The 17,548-nt window shown below is 37.2% G+C and overlaps 1 long non-coding RNA gene across 1 annotated transcript; it reads right to left on the bottom strand.

Moving 5' to 3' along the window:
- Window positions 1–9,098: 9,098 nt before the first annotated feature.
- On the bottom strand, window positions 9,099–16,006 carry LOC140847445 (uncharacterized). The gene is made up of 2 exons (XR_012127443.1): window positions 15,696–16,006; window positions 9,099–10,374 (listed from the first exon to the last, which is right to left on the bottom strand). It is a non-coding gene; the product is annotated as an uncharacterized lncRNA (long non-coding RNA).
- Between the last annotated feature and the right edge of the window lie 1,542 nt (window positions 16,007–17,548).

Genomic DNA, 17,548 nt, shown 5'->3' with positions numbered 1-17,548 from the left:
ATTTCTTTGTGTTATCAGATTGCCATGGCTAGGACTTCCAGTACTATGTTGAATAACAGTGGGGAGAGTGGGCATCCCTGTCTTGTTCCCGATATTAGAGGAAAAGCTTTCAGCTTCTCGCCCTTAAGTATGATGTTGGCTGTTGGTTTGTCATATATGGCCATTATTATGTTGAGGTACTTGCCCTCTATACCCATTTTGATGAGAGGTTTTATCATGAATGGATGTTGAATTTTGTTGAATGCTTTTTCAGCATCTAGGGAGATGATCATGTGGTTTTTGTCCTTTTTGTTGATGTGGTGGATGATGTTGATGGATTTTCGAATGTTGTACCATCCTTGCATCCCTGAGATGAATCCACTTGATCATGGTGAATGAGCCTGTTGATGAATTTTTTAATTCAGTTTGCTCATATTTTGTGGCATATTTTTGAATCTATGTTCATTGGTGATATTGGTCTATAATTTTCTTTTTCAGTGGGGTCTTTGCCTGGTTTTGATATTAAAGGGATGATGGCTTCATAGAATGAGTTTGGAAGTATTCCCTCCTCTTCTATTTTTTGGAAAACTTTATGGGTAATGGGTATTATGTCTTCTCTATATGTCTCATAAAATTTGGCGGTGAATCCATCTGGCCCAGGGGTTTTATTCTTGGGTAGTTTTTTGATTACCGATTCAATTTTGTTGCTGGTAATTGATCTGTTTAGATTTTCTGTTTCTTCCTTGGTCAGTCTTGGAAGGTTGTATTTTTCTAGGAAGTTGTCCATTCATTCTAGGTTATCCAGCTTGTTAGCGTATAGATTCCCATCGTATTCTCTAATAATTCTTTGTATTTCTGTAGGGTCTGTCATGATTTTTCCTTTTTCATTTCTGATTCTGTTGATGTGTGTTGATTCTCTTTTTCTCTTAATAAGTCTGGCTAGGGGCCTATCTATTTTGTTTATTTTCTCAAAGAAACAGCTCTTAGTTTCACTGATTTTTTCTATTGTTTTATTCTTCTCAATTTGATTTATTTCTTCTCTGATCTTTGTTATGTCCCTCCTTATGCTCACTTTAGGCATTATTTGTTCTTTTTTTTCCAATTTCGATAATTGTGACATTAGACTATTAATTTGGGATTGTTCTTCCTTCTTTAAATAGGCCTGGATTGCTATAAACTTTCCTCTTAGAACTCCCTTCGCTGTGTCCCACAGAAGTTGCAGCTTTGTGCTATTGTTGTCATTTGTCTCCATACATTGCTTGATCTCTTTTAATTTGGTCATTGACCCATTGATTATTTAGGAGCATGTTGTTAAGCCTCCATGTGTTTGTGAGCCTTTTTGCTTTCTTGGTACAATTTATTTCTAGTTTTATCCCATTGTGGTCTGAGAAGTTGGTTGGTAGAATTTCAACCTTTGGAATTTACTGAGGTTCTTTTTGTGGCCTAGTATGCGGTCTATTCTGGAGAATGTTCCATGTCCACTTGAGAAGAATGTGTATCCTGCTCCTTTTTTGGTGTAGAGTTCTGTAGACGTCTGTTAGGTCCATCTGTTCTAGAGTGTTGTTCAGTATTTCTGTGTCCTTACTTATTTTCTGTCTGGTGGATCTGTCCTTTGGAGTGAGTGGTATGTTGAAGTCTCCTAGAACGAATGCATTGCATTCTATTTCCTCCTTTAATTCTGTTAGTATTTGTTTCACATATTTCTTCCTTTATTGGGTACATATATATTTATAATGGTTATATCACCTTGTTGGACTGAGTGCTTTATTTTTAAGTAATGTGCTTCTTTTTATCTTGTTACTTTCTTTGTTTTGAAGTATATTTTGTCTGGTAGAAGTACTGAAACATCTCCTTTTTCCTCCCTATTGTTTGCATAAACTATCTTTTTCCATCCCCTGACTTTTAGTCTGTGTATGTCTTAGGGTTTGAGGTAAGTCTCCTGTAAGCAGCATATAGATGGATCTTGCTTTTTTATCCATTCTATTTCTCTGTGTCTTGATTGGTGCATTCAGTCCTTTTATATTTAGGGTGATTATTGAAAGATATGAACATATTACCATTGCAGGCTTAAGATTCATGGTTACGAAACATGCAAAGGTAGCTTCTTTACTATCTAACCATATAACTTAACTCTCTTATTAAGCAATTATAAACACAGTCTCATGATTCTTTATTTCTCTCCCTTCTTAATCCTCCTCCTCCATTCTTTTTATTTATTTTTATTGTTTTTATTTTATTTCTTTTATGTTTTATTTTTGAGAGGGCATCTCTCATATTTATTGATGATATGGTTGTTAACAACAATAAAATTCTGTATATGGGACTCAATGCACAATCATTAATCAACCCCAAGCCTAATTCTCAACAGTCTCCAATCTTCTGAAGGATAACAAACAAGTTCTTACATGGTGAACAAGTTCTTACATAGTGAATAAGTCTTACATGGTGAACAGTGCAAGGGCAGTCATATCACAGAAACTTTCAGTTTTGATCACGCATCATGAACTATAAACAAGTCAGATATGATTATTTGTTTTATATTTATACTTGATTTATATGTGAATCCCACATTTCTCCCTTATTATTACTATTATTATTATTTTTAATAAAATGCTAAAGTGGTAGGTAAATGCAAGATAAAGGTAGAAAACATAGTTTAGTGTTGTAAGAGGGCAAATGTAGATGATCAGATGTGTGCCTATAGACTAAGTATTAATCCAAGCTAGACAAGTGTAACAAAACATCCACGGATGCAGAAGATTTCCCTCAAAACAGGGGGGCTGAAGTTCTAAGCCTCACCTCTGTTGATCCCCAATTTCTCACCTGATGGCCCCCCTGCGACTGTGCCTGTCTTAGGTTGTTCCTCCCTTGAGGAATCTTACCCGTCTCTGGCTAACCAGTCATCTTCCGGGCCATACAGGGAAATGTAAAGTTGGTAAGTGAGAGAGAAGCAATATTGTTTGAAAAGGTTAGCTTTTTACTTCTTTGCAGATTTATGCCCTGTGGCTTCTATGCCCAGCATTTGTCTTGAGGTATCTTTACCACTTCAAAGAATTATGATACTCAGTAATTTTTTATATGAGGCACGAATTCTACTAAAGGGTTGTAATTAGGAAGGAAGAAGAAAAGCTATAGAAGTAGCAGATGGAGGAAAACATGGGAAGATTGATTATTTCTTTGACATATCTTCTTATAGAGTAACATAAGCATGTATAGGTTTTAACAAACTACTAATTAAATTGCGTACACACATTAACATAATAGGAATACAGCTAAATAACCAAAGCAGACCTACAATTACCAGCTGTATCCAGTGAAACCAAGAAAACCAGTTAGACACCCTAGGCATTTGTGAAAACTTATCAATGATATGATGGATATTGTCTAACTGAATTTGAATAGTTTGAGAAAAATCAGACAAATTAAAACAACACATTCCTGGGAACTATTCACATCCCATATGTTCTTTTAACAGTAGATAGTCTATAGTCGCACGATTTTGGAGCACTGCAACTTGCACTTCTCCTAATTTTTGGTTGAGTTCTGACAGTATAGATCCAATCAAATTTGTTGTTTTACTGTATGCACAGGCCAGCTTAGATATCTCCTTCTTCATTCCAATGGCAAGTCCAGGAACTGGTGGGATGAATGCAGCTACAACTGCAACAGTGCCAGGATCTTTGTTGAAGTTTTTTGATGATCATCTTCTGAAATGACTCTTCCAGAGGATGTTGATGTTGGAAGTTCTTCTTCATATCGTATCTTTGCCCACACTGGGTAGCCAAATTAGGCTTTGATCCTCTGTATAAACACAAACAAACCCTTTGCCCACACTTTGATATGACCTTTATACCATTGTGAAGAACCTATTGGAGATCACCAAACAGAAACTACTTTTTTTTAAGAGAAAGGAATATTATCAGAAAAATGTATTTCCATAGCTGATCATCTGACACCCTTTAAAAGATCAAAATTAAGGATATGTAAAGCATACATTAATCGTTGATTTCCAGTTAGTTTTATCCTATCAGGGAGTAATCCCCCTTTTCTTTCTCTTTTTTTTATCATTAATCTACAATTACATGAAGAATATTATGTTTACTAGGCTCTGCCCTACACCAAGTCCCCCCCAAAAACCCCATTACAGTCACTGTCCATCAGCATAGCAAAATGTTGTAGAATCACTAGTTGTCTTCTCTGTGTTGCACAGCACTCCCCTTTCTCCCACCCACCCCCATTATGCATGGTAACGATAATACAACCTTTCTTCTCCCCCCCTTATACCTCCTTACCCACCCATCCTCCCCAGTCCCTTTCCCTTTGGTACCTGTTAGTCCATTCTTGGGTTCTGTGATTCTGCTGCTGTTTTGTTCCTTCAGTTTTTCCTTTGTTCTTATACTCCACAGATGAGTGAAATCATTTGGTATTTGTCTTTCTTCACTTGGCTTATTTCACTGAGCATAATACCCTCTAGCTCCATCCATGTTCTTGTGAATGGTAGGATTTGTTTTCTTCTTATGGCTGAATAATATTCCATTGTGTATATGTATCGCATCTTCTTTATCCATTCATCTACTGATGGACATTTAGGTTGCTTCCATTTCTTGGCTATTGTATATAGTGCTGCGATAAACATAGGGGTGCATCTGTATTTTTCAAACTGGAGTGCTGCATCCTTAGGGTAAATTCCTAGAAGTGGAATTCCTGTGTCAAATGGTAAATCTACTTTGAGCATTTTGAGGAACCTCCATACTGGTTGAACTAATTTACATTCCCACCAGCAGTGTAGGAGGGTTCCCCTTTTTCCACAACCTCACCAACATTTGTTGTTGTTTGTCTTTTGGATGGTAGCCATCCTTACTGGTGTGAGGTGATATCTCATTGTGGTTTTAATTTGCATTTCTCTGATAACTAGCGATGTCTACACAAATGTTTTCAAAGGTTTCTTCCAGATAGTTTTAAAAATTGAAATGTGGACTGGCCATCATTTTGTTGCTGGTGCAAACTGGATTAGTGGTCTAGACTTAATTTACTTGTACAACCCAGGGGATGATAAACCTGAATTTAACTCGAGGGAGTTGGAGAAGCTACTTTTTCTTGACATAGCATTCTCATCTACCAAAGTGAGCAGTAGGAACTCTATTGTGTTTGTTTCATATATAGCCAGGCTTATGTTTTCCTTCCTGTTGTCATGAAAAGAAGTTAGAATTGATTGCCATGTCAAAGATAATTCCATCATTCATGAGAAATAATAACAGCACCATTCTTATTAAATTTACTTTAAACGTTTTTAATTGAAAAATGTTTTATATAATTATAGATTCACATAGTTATAAAAAATAAGACAGAGAGATACCTTGTATACTTTGCATAGTTTCCCCCAATGGTAACATTTTGCAAAATTCTAGTATAGTATCACATCCAGGGTATTGAGATTGATACAATATGCCGATTTAATTAAGAATTTCTCAGTTTTACTAATACTTGTTTGTGTGTGTATTAAATTCTATATAATCTGATTACCAATATAAGTTCATGTGTCTTCCATATAGTCAAGACACAGAACAGTCTCATCACCACCAAATGCCTCATATTGCAATTTTATAACCACCCCCACCTTCCCACTGTGCCCTCTCCCCACCCTGATAACCATGAATCTGTCTTCCAATTACAAAATATTATTTCAAAAATATTCTATTGATCAAACCATATATTATGTAACGTTTGATCAACTTTTTTCACTCACTGTAATTCCCTGGAATTTTATCCAAGTTGTTGCATGTATCAATAGTTCATTCCTCTTTATTGTTGAATAGTATTCAATGACATGGATGTCCCATAGTTAGAGTTGCTATGAATATTCATGTGCAGGTTTTTGTGTGAACATAGGTTTCCATTTCTCTGGGATAAATGCCCGGAACCACAATTGCTGGGTCATATAGCAGTTGCATATTGATTTATTTAAGAAACTGCCGTGCATATTTATTTATTTATTTAAGAAATTTCTATGCTTTTCCAAGTTGGCTATACCACTTCACTCCCACCAGCAACGTATGAATGATGCAGCTTCTTGTATCCTCACCAATATTTGGTACTGTTGTTTTTATTTTAGGTATTCCGATGATATGCAGTGAAATTTCATTGTGGTTTTAATTTGTATTTCCCTAGTGTTTAATGATGTTGAGCATCTTTTCATGTGCTTTTTTGCCATTTCTTAAATGAAATGTCTCTTCATCTTTTATCCATTTTCTAGTTGAAATTTTTTTTACTCTAGTATTGAGAGCTCTTTATTTCATTCTACATACTATTCTTTTGTTGAACTGTGGATGGCAAATATTTTCTTTTTTTAATTTTTATTAAGGTATTATTGACATACACTCTTATGAAGGTTTCACATGAAAAAACAATGTGCTTACTACATTTACCCATATTATCAAGTCCCCACCCATACCCCAGTGCAGGCATTGTTCATCAGTGTAGTAAGATGCCACAGATTCACTATTTGCCTTCTCTGTGCTACATAGTTTTCCCGGTGATCCTCCACACCATGTGTACTAAACATAATACCTCTCAATCCCCTTCTCCCTCCCGCCCCACCTCCCTCCAACCCCTCTCCCCTTTGGTAACCACTAGTTCATTCTTGGAGTCTGTGAGTCTGCTGCTATTTTGTTCCTTCAGTTTTGCTTCATTGTTATACTCCACAAATGAGGGAAATCATTTGGCCCTTGTCTTTCTCTGCCTGACTTATTTTACTGAGCATAATGTCCTCCAGCTCCATCCATGTTGTTGCAAATGGTAGGATTTGTTTTCTTCTTATGGCTGAATAGTATTCCACTGTGTATATGTACCACATCTTTATCCATTCATCTACTGATGGACACTTAGGTTGCTTCCATATCTTGGCTATTGTAAAAAGTGCTGCAATAAACATAGGGGTTTATATGTCTTTTTGAATCTGAAAAGTTGTATTCTTTGAGTAAATTCCAAGGAGTGGATTTCCGGGTCAAATGGTATTTCTACTTTTAGTTTGCTGAGGAACCTCCATATTGTTTTCCATAATGGTTGAACTAGCTTACATTCCCACCAGCAATGTAGGAGGGTTCCCCTTTCTCCTCATCCTCACCAGCATTTGTTGTGCTTAGTCTTTTTGATGCTGGCCATCCTTACTGGTGGGAGGTGATATCTCACTGTGGTTTTAATTTGCATTTCTCTGATGATTAGTGATGTGGGGCATCTTTACATGTGTCTGTTGGCCATCTAAATTTCTTCTTTGGAGAACTGTCTCTTCATATCCTCTGCCCATTTGTTAATCAGGTTATTTGCTTTTTGGGTGTTGAGGCATGTAATTTCTTTATATATTTTGGATGTTAATCCCTTGTTGGATATGTCATTTACAAATATATTCTCCCATACTGTAGGATGCCTTTTTGTTCTGTTGATGGTGTCCTTTGCTGTACAGAAACTTTTACGTTTGATGTAGTCCCATGAGTTCATTTTTGCTTCTGTTTCCCTTGCTTGAGGAGATGCGTTCAGGAATAAGTTGCTCATGCTTATATTCAGGAGATTTTTGCCTATGTTGTCTTCTAATAGTTTTACAGTTTTATGACTTACATTCAGGTCTTTGATCCATTTCGAGTTTACTTTTGTGTATGGGGTTAAACAATAATCCAGTTTCATTTTCTTGCATGTAGCTGTCCAGTTTTATGGCAAATATTTTCTTCCAGTCTGTAGCCTGCCTTTTCACACTCTTAACAAGGACTTTCACAAAGCAAAAAGTTTTAATTTCAATGTTTCCAGTTTATCAAATTTTCCTTTTATGGATTTTGCTTTCAGTATCAAGTCTAAAACTATGCCTAGCTCTAGATCCTAACGATTTTCTCCTGTTTTTTTTCCTAAAAGTGTTATGGTCTTACATTTTACATTTAAACCTATGACCCATTTTGAGTTAATTTTCATGTAAGATCTGATTATTAAGTCAAGGTTCATGTTTTTGTCTATGGATATCTAATTGCTCCTGCACCATATGTTGAAAGACTATCTTTCCTCCATTGAATTGCTTTTGCTCTTTTGTCAATAATTAGTTGAGCATATTTGTGTGGGCCTATTTCTGAGTTTTTTTTCCTGATTCATTGATCTGTATGTGTGGATCCCTCTGCCAATACCACAGTCTTATTGCTGTAGCTATACAATAGCTATAGTAGAAGTTGGTAAATAGTTTAGAATACAATATACAATAGCTGCAACAGAAATTGGTAGATTTCTCCAATTTTCTCCTTCTTTTCCCAGATTGTTCAGTTATTCTAGGGCTTGTGTCTTTTATATACATTTTAAAAGAAGTCTGATAGGAATTAAATTAATCTTATAGATTAATTTAGGGAGAATTGACATTTTTACTATGTTGATTCTACCAATCTGTAGACAGTATATCTCTCCTTTTATTTAGGTCTTCTTTCATTTATTGCATCTGCATTTTATAATTTTCAGCAATCAAATCTTGTACATATATTATCAAGTGTATCTCTAAATATTTCATTTTCTTTTGAATGGCTATAAGTGGTATGTTTTATAATACTGGTTTCTGCATGATCACTGTTAAGATATAGAAACTTGATTAAGTTTTGTGTGTTGAATATCCTGCAACCTTGCTGAACTTACATATTAGTTTTAGATTTTTCTCTTTTTTCTGTAAATTTCTTGTGATATTTCTACATAGGAAACTATGTCATCTATAAATAGAGAGGGTTTTGTAGGTACTCTTTATCAAACTGAGATAATCCCCCTTTTCCTAACTTATTGAGGGTTATTTCATGAATGAGTGTTGGTTTTGTCAAATGCTTTTTCTGTGGCCATATGAGTTTTCTTTAGATTGTTAATATGATGAATTATAATGATTGATTTTATGTTGAACCAGCCCTTAATACCTGGAATAAAGTGCACTAGGTCATGATTGTAATTCCTTTTATGCATCATTTGTTTAAATTTACTTTTGAGTAGAATTAGAGGATTTTTTCATATTTGTCTTAATTTCACAGTTTTGAGTTATTTCCTTTTTCTTTTACCTCCCACCTCCAGGAACTGGCCCCTATGTTTTGAACAACAAATGAGAGTGAGAGAGATAATAATTTGAAAAGATTAATTTTATTTGCTGTTCTCAATGCAATTTAATTAATTAAAATAGGGTTAATGTGTATTTTCCTAAGGTACAGAGATGGCATAAAATTTTTAAAGAAGTCAGTGAACCAAACAAAGATCATGGGTCATGGCTGTTCATGCAGATGATGCCTAATCTTTATTTCTAGCCCAGGATTTTTCCCTGAGCTCCAGACCCAATTCTCCAACTGCCTACTGGACATTTCCCTATGAATTTCCCATAAGCACTTCAATTTCAAGAAATCTCACCAAACTAACCATATCCTTACCCAAATTGTTTCTTCTCCTGTTTTTCCTACCTTAACTGGAAACATTACCATCTGCACAAAAAACCTAAACCAGGAAATTTTCAGTTGTCTCTCTTGTTCCCTGCCCTCCAATTAAGGCCTGATGAATCTACAACTAAAGGCCTATCAATTCAGTTCCCTCTTCTCCATCCCGTCAGGCACCTTTCTAACTCTGGTCTCAACATCTCTCTTCTTGATCATTGCATTTGCCTCTCACTCCAATTTTCCTTCTCCAATCCACTCACCACCATGGCCACTGCCAATTGTGTTCTGGTAAATGTTCAACAACAGGCTCTTGAGGAGAAAAACTGATCTGTAGCATTTGATGATTTCCATGATATATATTCTCATCATGACTAATTTCAAGCTACTAACAAATCAGTTTGGTTGCAAAATTCCTGAAATTTTAAGAATTGTCTCTGTTGGGAGCTGGTAGGAGCCAGCTCCAGAAAATTACTGGTACAACTGAAATTTTGTGACATGCAAATTCAACCAGGTAAATCCCTTGATTAAAATTTCACTGACTCAACATTGGATCAGATTAAACATGGCAGAATAGGAAGGCAAGGCAGAAACATCCTCCAAAAAAGACACAGAAATAAAATACATCAAATTCAATTAGACCTGAAAACGACCTGAAGACTGCAGAACACACACCCTACACCTGAGGAATAAGAGAGGAGCACATAGAGAAGGGCGAGGTAGCAAACCCAAGATTGAGCAGGACCCAAGTGCCCCAACACATACCAGCCTATAGATGGATGAAAGAGGAACAAAGTGGGGAGGGGGTAGGAGCACAGAAGTACTTCACACCTGGCCCTGGAGATCTTCTCTGGGAGCAAGAGCCCACGTTGCACTGGGTTCTGGTGATCAGCAGGGCTGGACACCACAGGCAGGAGGAACACTCTGGCAGGCTGAGATTCCAGCCAGTGTGGAGGGCAGGCATGGTCCAACAGTCCTGAGATCCAAAGCAGAGGCGGCCGTTTGAAAGACTTCCCAGTAGTGGAAGGGGTACTGGAGGTGATGAGGGTTAGATGGAACTCTCTTCTCAGGAGAAAGGGCCGATGGAGGACACCTCTCCAACCCTCCCTTGGCCCAACAGATCAGGAAATCTCAGAAGTTCCACATGCTCCAACCCTCTTGCTGGCAACACAGAACTGAGGCACATCCCTGTGCACTGCTGGAAACCAACCCACTTGGCCCAGCAGCAGCATCAGACTTTGCTACCTGGAAGGTAGACAGACACTCTCTCAGCTTTCTTGGCTCCACTTCAGCCCAACCACACTGGTGCCTGGAGGAGCCAGACCCAAGAGCTCCTTCCTTCATGTGACTGTCCAAACCCAGTGCTGTGCATCCCTCTGGCTAGGGCACACTGCATTAATCCTGCAGCCCCACCATTTCTGCAGTCCAGGCAGAGGAACTCCCCACCCACAGAAAGCTCAACAAAGATTTCTGAGCTTATTAGAAAGGCAGCAGCTCAAGCAAACTTTCCACCCACACTTAGACCACTACAGAAGCCAAGGAGAAAGGCACTCCACCCATGGCACACCAACAACTGGGACCCCTGCAAAATAAAGCAAGGCACTAAAGAGTAAAGAATCTTGAGCTTCTGAGAACAATAACATATCTTCTTTACAAATCTATTACTCTTTAGACCAGAAAGCAGAGTAGAGTCATCTAATACAAAGGAAGAACACAGAATACCTGAAAAAATGAGTAGGCAGAGGAATTTGATCCAAGCAAAACTACAAGACAGAACCGAAGAAAGAAGGCTAAATGAAACAAAGATCACCAATCTCCTTGGTAAAGATTTCAAAATAAAAGTCATAAACATGCTCATGGATTTACAGAAAAGTATCAAATATCTCAGGGAGTACTTCAACAGAAGATAGAAATCTTGAAAAAGAGCCACTCAGAGCTGAAGAATACAATATCTGAAATGAAATATATAATGGAAGGATTTAAAAGTAGATTAGATGATGTAGAGGAGATGGTAAATGAAACAGCAATCAGAGAACAGGAATACAAAGAAGCTGAGGCACACAGAGAAAAAAGGATCTCTATGAATGAAAGAATACTGAGAGAACAATATTCACATTATAGGGGTACCAGAAGAAGAAGAAGAGAGAGAAAGGGATAGGAAGTCTCTTTGAGGAAATAATTGTTGAAAACTTTTCCAGTGGAAGGAAATGGACACTCAGGTAATGGAAGAACAGAGATTCCCCTAACAAAAGGAACCCCAGTAAGACAACACCAGGAGAAATAATAATTAAAATGGCAAAGATCAAAGGATAAGGAGAAAGTGTTGAAAGCAGACACAGAAAAAAGATTACTTATAAAGGAAGTCCCATCAGGCTATCAGCAGACTTCTCAACAGAAATTCTTCAGACCAGAAGTGAGTGCCATGAGATATTCAATGTACTGAAACATAAGAAGCTCCAACCAAGAATCTTATACCCTGCTGGGATTATCATTTAAACTTGAAGCGGGGATTAAACAATTTCCAGGTAAACAAAATTGAAGGAATTTTCCAACACAAGCCAATCTTACACATATGTCAAAGGAATTTCTATAGATGGAAATGAACCTAAGGCTAAATAGCTTTCACCAGTGAAAATAAACCCACATAAACGTAGTAAATAATACATGCAAATAATAGGCCAGCATCACTCTAATACCAAAACAAAAGAAACAAAAAAGAAAATTACAGAACAATACCCCTTATGAACACAGATACAAAAATCCTCAACAAAACAGCAAACCAAAATAAAAAATAAATCAAAAAGATCACCCATCATGACCACGTGAGATTTATTCCAGGGATGTTAGGATGGTACAATATTCATAAATCCATCATTGGTAAACAACTAATTACCAAGCAAGTATGAAATCAAAACAAAAGAAGCAAAATCAACTATGCACTAAATCAGTCAAGAGGTACACAGAAAGTGAAGATTATGACATCTAACATGAAGAATGCAGAGGAGATAAAAGTAGAAGGGAAAAAACACCTTTACATTGTGTTTGAAATAGAGTAATCTGAAATTTAAGATAGACTATTATACAGTAAAGAAGCTATCCTTGAACCTTTGGTAACCATAAAACTAAAGCCTACAATAAATACACACATGCAGAAACAAATAAATATTAAAAAGAGAAATCCAATTACAACACTAAAGAAAACCATAAATAACAAGAGAAGAATATAATAAAGGAACAGAGAGGAGATATAAAAAACAGCAGAAAACAATTAATAAAATGGCAATGAGTACATATCAATAATCACCTTAAACATAAATGGACCAAATGCACCAATCAAAAAACATAGAGTCACTGAATGGATAAAAAAAAAAAGATCCATCTTTATGCTGCCTATGAGACTCATTTCAGACCCAAAGACATACACAGACTAAACATGAAGGGATGGAAAAAGACATTTCATGCAAATAGCAAAAAAAAAAAAAAGCAGGAGTAGCAGTAATTCTTTCAGAAAAAATAGATTTCAAAACAAAGAAAATAACAAGAGACAAAGAAGGACATTACATAATGATAAAGGGATCAGACCAACAGGAGGATATAACCATTATAAATATCTATGCACCCAACATAGGAGACCCTAAATAGGTAAAACAAATACTAACAGAGTTAAAGGGGGAAATAGATTGCAATGCATCCATTATGGGGATGTTAACACACCACTTGCACCAATAGATCAACCAGACAGAAAGTAAGTAAGGAAACAGAGGCACCGAACAATACATTAGATCAAATGAACTTAATAGATATCTACAGAACATTCTACCCCAAAGCAGAAGAATACATACTCTTCTCAAATGTACATGGAATGCACTCCAGAATAGATGATACACTAGGCTACAAGAAGAGCCTCAATAAATAAAAAGAGTTTGAAATTGTATCAAGCAGCTTCTCAGCCCACAATGGTATGAACCTAGGAATAACTTACACAAAGAAAACAAAAAAGCCTACAAACACATGGAGGTTAAACAACAAACTTCTAAATAATCAGTGGAACAAGGACCAAATTAAAGCAGAAGTCAAGCAATACATGGAGACAAATAAAAACAACTCAACAGCCCAAAACCTGGGGAATGCAGTGAAGGCAGTTCTAAGAGGAAAGTACACAGCAGAACAGGATTACCTCAAAAACAAAGAACAATACCAAATAAACACTATAAACTCACAATTAAAGAAACTATAAAAAGAACAAATAAAGCCCAAAGTTAGTAGAAAGATGGACATAATAAAGATCAGAGGAGAGGTAAATAAAATAGAGAAGAATCAAACAATAGAAAGACTCAATGAAACCCAGAACTGGTTCTTAAAGAAAATAAACAAAATAGATAACCCCCTACCCAGACTTATCAAGAAAGGAGAGCATACACACATAAAATAAGAAATGAAAGAATAATCATAATGGGAACCACATAAATACAAAGAATTAATAGAAGATACTATGAAAAATTATATGCCAATAAATTGCACAACCTACAAGATATGGACAACTTTCTAGAAAAATACAACTTTCCAAGACTGACCAAGAGAGAAAAAGAAGAATCGAACAGACCAATTACAAGCAATGAAATGAAACTTGTAATTAAAAAACTACCTAAAAAAAAACTCCAGGTCCAGATGGCTTCACAGTTAAATTCTGCCAAATATTTAAAGAAGAGCTAATACCAAACATTCTTAAACTATTCCAAAAATAGTAGGAGGGAGTACTTCCAAACTCATTCTATGAAGTCAACATCATTCTAATACCAAAATCAAAGACACTACAAAAAAATTATACATGAATATTCCTGATGAACCCAGATGCAAAAATCCTCAACAAAATAGCAATCTGAATTCAAAAATCAATCAAAAAGTTCATCCATCATGACCAAGTGAGATTTATTCCAGGGATGCAAGGATGGTACAATATTTGCAAATCCATCAATATCATACAGCACATCAACAAAAAGAAGGACAAAAATCACATGTCATCTCAATAGGTGCTGAAAAAGCATTCAACAAAATTCAACATTGATTTATGATAAAAACTCTCAACAGAATGGGTGTACAGAGTATGTACCTCAACATAATGAAGGCCATATATGACAATCCCACAGGCAACATCAGATTTAATAGAAAAAGCTCAAATCATTTCCTCTAAGAATGCGAAAAAGACAAGGACGCCCACTCTCACCACTTTTATCAAACATAGAATTGGAGCTCTTAGCCACAGCAATCAGACAACTCAAACACATAAAAAGCGGGGGATTCACAAGATGGTGACATGAGTAGGGTGGCAGAAATCTCCTCCCAAAACCATGTATATTTTGAAAATACAGCAAATACAATTATTCCTAAAAGAGTGACCAGGAGATACAGTACACCAGCCAGGCTACACCTACATCTGTGAGAACTCAACATCTCACAAAAAGGGTAAGATACAAAGCCATGACCCAGCGGGACACAAAACATTTCCCCCACCCCAGCTCACCAGCAGGAGGAAAAGAATCAGAGTGGGGGGGGGAGTGGAAGCACAGGACTGCCAAATAATCAGCCCTACTAATCTGCACTGGGAGCACGGACACACATTGCATGGCATACTGGATATTAGAGGAATGGAAAAGCAAAATACAAGACTAAGACTGAGAACAGGTTCCCACAGCCGGATGCACTGGGACAAAAGGAAAGTGGGTGATTTAAAAGTCTTAAAGGGACAAGGGTTTAACAGGTGGACAAAATCATCCTGGCACACTCAGCCCAGCAGGCTGAGAAATTTAAGGAACATCAGGCACCCTAATCCCCTGGATGCCAATGCAGCACCAAAGCCCCTCATGGCAATAAGCAGCCAGCTGTACTCCCCCCCCCCAGCACTGCTAGCAAACCAGCTGACCCACCATTGCTGTGGAGCAACCGGGGAGCAGCCCTGCCAACAGCAACCACATAGAGGGTTCTCCCAGCATGCAGCTAACTGGGACAGACCCAGAGGTTGCCCCCTGCCCACAATCAACTGACAAAGACAGCGGAGAATGGCACAGAGGCTGGAAGGCACAAAGGGGCTTTTTCTCAATGCAAACATGCGCTGGTTGCCTTCAAAAGCCACCAGTGCCCTAGGCCATCCTGAGGGCCTCCCCACTCATGGCACCTCTGGAGATTAACCCAGAGGCTGCTGCCTGGGTGCGGTTGACTGGCACACCCAGCAGAGGTGGGCAAGGTGACCAGCAATCAGGAAGGGACTTTGTTCTCCAAGCTGACACATGTGCCACTCACCAGCAAACATGGCTGTTGCCATGAAAAGGCAGAAGAACCTTGTTCAGTCCAAAACCTTTCAAACACCACTGAGAGGACCTGGTGAGGCTGAAATCACCAACTTCCTGAAAAAGAATTCAAAATAAAAGTCATAAGAATGCTGATGGAGCTACAGAGAAATATGCAAGAGCTAAGGAATGAATTCTGGAGGGAGATAATAGGAATGAAACAAACAATGGAAGGATTTAAGAGCAGACTGGATGAGGTGCAAGAGATTGTTAATGGAATAGAAATCAGAGAACACAAATAAAGAAAAGTAGAGGCAGAGAGAGATAAATGGATGTCTAGGAATGAAAGAATATTAAGAGAACTGTGTGACCAATCCAAACAGAACAATATTCGCATTATAGGAGTAACAGAAGAAGAAGAGAGAGAAAAAGGGGTAGAGAGTGTCTTTGAAGAAATGATTGCTGAAAACCTCCCCAATTTGTGGAAGGAAATAGCCTCTCACACCATTGAAGACCACAAATCTCCCAACAAAAGGGACCGAAGGAGAACAACACCAAGACATATAATAATTAAAATGGCAAAGATCAAAGACAAGGACAGAGTATTAAAAGCAGCCACAGAGAGTAAAAAGATCACCTACAAAGCAAAAACCCATTAGGCTATCATCAAACTTCTCAGCAAAAACCATACAGACAAGAAGGGAATGGCATGGTATATTCAATGCAATGAAACAGAAGGACCTAGAACCAAGAATGCTGAATTCAGCAAGATTATCATGTAAATTTGAAGGAGGAATTAAATAATTCCCAGATAAGTGAAAGTTGTGGGAATTAACCTTCCGCAAACCATCTCTACAGTGTATTTTAAAGGGACTTCGTTAGTGGAAGTGCACCTAAGGTGAAATAGATGGCACCAGAGAAAATAACCACAGCAAAGAAAGTAGATCAGCCAAATACTAACTAAATGCAAAATAAAATCAGCTATCCACAAAATCAGTCAAGAGAAACACAAAAGAGTACAGATTAAAACACCTAACATATAAAGAGTGGAAAAAGAAGAAAAGAAGGGAGAAAAATAAAGAATCATAAGACTGTGTTTATAGTAGCATAATAAGTGACTTAAGTTAGATGGTTAGGTAGTAAAGAAGCTACCCTTGAACCTTTGGCAAATACGAATCCAAAGCCTGCAATGCCAATAAGTACATATCTATCCATAATCACCCTAAATGTAAATGGACTGAATGCACCAAACAAAAGACACAGAGCAATACAATGGATAAAAAGCAAGACCCAGCTATATGCTGCCTAGAAGAGACTCAACTCAAACCCAAAGACATGCACAGACTAAAAGTGAAGGGACAGAAAAAGATATTTCAAGCAAACAATGGGGAGAAAAAAGCTGGAGCTGCAGTACTTCTATCAGACAAAATAGACTTCAAAACGAAGAAAGTAACAAGAGTTAAAGAAGGACATAACATAATGATAAAGGGGTCAATCAAACAAGAAGATATAATATTATAAGTATCTATGCACCCAACACAGGAGCACCTACATATGTGAAACAGATACTAATAACATTAAAGGAGGAAATAGAATGCAATGCATTCAATTTAAGATACTTCAACACACCACTCACTCCAAAGTACAGATCAACCAGATAGAAAATAAGTAAGAACTCAGAGGCACTGAACAACACACTAGAACAGATGGACCTAACAGACATCTACAGAACTCTACACCCAAAAGCAGCAGGATACACCTTCTTCTCAAGTGCATATGGAACATTTTCCAGAATAGACCATATACTGGGCCACAAAAAGAGCCTCAGTAAATTTAAAAAGATTGAAATTCTACCAACCAACTTAT

The sequence above is a fragment of the Manis javanica genome, chromosome X (assembly GCF_040802235.1).
Source record: "Manis javanica isolate MJ-LG chromosome X, MJ_LKY, whole genome shotgun sequence".
Taxonomy (NCBI): domain Eukaryota; kingdom Metazoa; phylum Chordata; class Mammalia; order Pholidota; family Manidae; genus Manis; species Manis javanica.
The sequence above is the reverse complement of the archived record's forward strand: the minus strand, read 5'-3'. Positions and strand labels throughout refer to the sequence as shown.